General features: G+C 39.6%; 1 pseudogene; it reads left to right on the top strand.

The window, feature by feature from the left end:
* The first annotated feature begins 1,035 nt into the window (after nucleotides 1-1,035).
* Nucleotides 1,036-2,273, top strand: LOC131779826 (uncharacterized; annotated as a pseudogene).
* Nucleotides 2,274-2,520: the final 247 nt, after the last annotated feature.

The raw sequence follows: 2,520 nt of genomic DNA, 5'->3' as shown, positions 1-2,520 counted from the left end.
AACGATATTAAGAAAGACAATAAAGCAAATTAATCATCTCATGAAGTTTTAAGACTTACAGAGTTTGCAAAGTACATCTGTAGGAATAGAAATTAACTCTTGACTTCTTTCCAGACTCCTCTTCTACTGAGGGAGACCCTTGGAATTTCGGCCAAATCCTTCTAGACCTTAGTTACCGGTCATCATTTATCGCTTAAGTGGCCGGAAGGGAAGAGTCAGAGGATTTGGTTTAAAATTGCAGCTCGCCTGCGAGAATGGTGCCTTTCTTTAAATTTACATCGGCAGCTCCAAAGAAATTAATTTAAAAAAAAAAAAAATACACAGCCTAAACTTGCGCAAAGAAGCGAACATTAGTTTTGACATAATACTGTTTGTAGATGATTCAAGTTTAATAAACAAAATATCTCTTTTTGACCTATCAGTGTGTTCTCTAAGTGGGAGGTGGGAATGTGGGAATGTTCATTTTGAACATTCATTTTATGGAAAAAAGTCCGAATTGATTATTTTTTCCTGATGATTGCTTGCGTTAGGGAAAGGCTTTGTGAAAGGTGAATTTTAACACGAAGGCGCGTTATAAATAGGTTGGCTCCTCCCCTTTGTTTCAGCTCAAATGCAAAAATCATCCAATATGGCGACCAACGTTCCCACCATAAGTGAAACGGTCTGCATAGAAGACACTTTTTAAGTGTTTTTTCTTGTGTCCATCAATTAGAAGATATTGCGTCTTGTTGACTCTCATTCCCATAATTGAGCTCATTTTGATATTAATTGGCATTAACTTATCGTTCAGCCGCTCAAAGCGCTATCTGCGGTCAACAAGACACTCGCACAGTTGTCTTTTCAAAATTCGCGCCGTGTAACTTCGGCTTATGTCCCAAGCCCCTAATACAAACTGGTTCTTCGAGCCTTCAGATTATTCCCATTGAAACTAGCGGATTCATGACTCATTCTATGCGCAATACTCAAACTATTGTTATCTGTGACAATTCTGTGACAAGACCTCTGAAGTATGGACGATTTCACAAGTAAGTGCCATTTTGAGACAGAATTTCACAACTCTAGTTTCAGTCTTGGCTGTCGCTACTCGAAAGATATATTTATTGGGAAATTTATTCGTTATGGCTGAGGGAAATAATGCATCTGTACCCAAGAAAAAGCGTCCAACGGATCGAGGTCCTCAGTTCTCGTTCAACATAGAAGTTCCTCGAGCTCAGGAGAGCAGACTTCTCGGCATCAAAGACCGCATAAAGATGGCCAAAGGCTCGTTGAATCTTACAAAAGCGACGACAAGCACACAGAATGCAGATTTGATGGAAGCTCTTCTGTTAGCTCTTGAGGAGAAAATTGAGAGGAAACGACTGACATCGAGCGACTGAGCTTCTCATCAACGGGAAGTCCGAACCCATCTCTTCTTTCTACACCATCCATAACTGCACGGTTTTCAATTCTTTCAGCTTTTTCCACTCCATCTTTGCGTATTTCTTTGCCTTTTGCTGATCCTTTTTCTCCAATTTCCCCTCCACAAGCAGAGCGTACGTCACAAAGAATGCAAATCACTGCATCTTCAGTGGAGAACGACTCCATATATCTCTGTAGTAAAAAATCTCTGCGAACTCTGTTTTTTTTTTCTCTAATACGCTAACGACATCATGTTGTTAATGTGGAAAACCCTTCGATTGCGAGTCACTTGTCTTCAATCGACAGAGTCGTGTAGTGTCGGTGACAATTTCATGTGTTGGTGGAGATTCTTTCAAGTGGCTCTCCTCCCCTATCATGGGAGGATCTCCTCCAAAGTACTATGTAAATTTGAGGTGATCACTCTTTTATTTTTGCTCGAAATTTACAGAAATTTGTTATCTCGGAATTTTACAGTTTTTTGTTTTTTGTAACTGGTCACTTCTCTGTTTCTCTTTCATAGATTGATTCATGGAGTATTGTCCTGTGGCTTGACAGAGACAGAATACACAAGTTTCTGTCAAGCAGCCAACATCGGGTCAGAGGGAGAAAAGACCTCCGACACAGGTTAGCAATGCACATGCTCAGATGCTCTGAAAATCATGTAGTCTTTCTCCTCGCAAGGAGAAGGCAGTCAACAGCAGTTTGCAGGTTGCTAAATCATGAATGTTCTACCAAGATAGCTCAAACTGACTGAACTGTTCCTTCTTTGGTTTGTGCCGTACCAGATGCAGTTCTAAAATACTTCTATTTTTAATCACTTCAACAGTCTTGAAAAAGCTCAGTTACTTGACAGTCATGAAGAGGGTCTCCAATGAGTCCATGGTGGCTACTCAAGAACAAGTGAAGAGTAACCCTGCATATGCTGTGAATGGTGAGGTACAAGTTGTCATTTTAATTTCATTTTGTCTTTGGCCACATACTTATACACCTGCCATACTCGGAATATATTATGTAGACTGGCACATACAAAAATATAAAATCTTGTATCAGATTGTAAACCTTGAAAATATCTGTGAGTAGAGAAATGTGACCATTTTCATGTTTTGATTTCTACCATTTCTT

The sequence above is a fragment of the Pocillopora verrucosa genome, chromosome 1 (assembly GCF_036669915.1).
Source record: "Pocillopora verrucosa isolate sample1 chromosome 1, ASM3666991v2, whole genome shotgun sequence".
Lineage (NCBI taxonomy): Eukaryota > Metazoa > Cnidaria > Anthozoa > Scleractinia > Pocilloporidae > Pocillopora > Pocillopora verrucosa.
The sequence above is the reverse complement of the archived record's forward strand: the minus strand, read 5'-3'. Positions and strand labels throughout refer to the sequence as shown.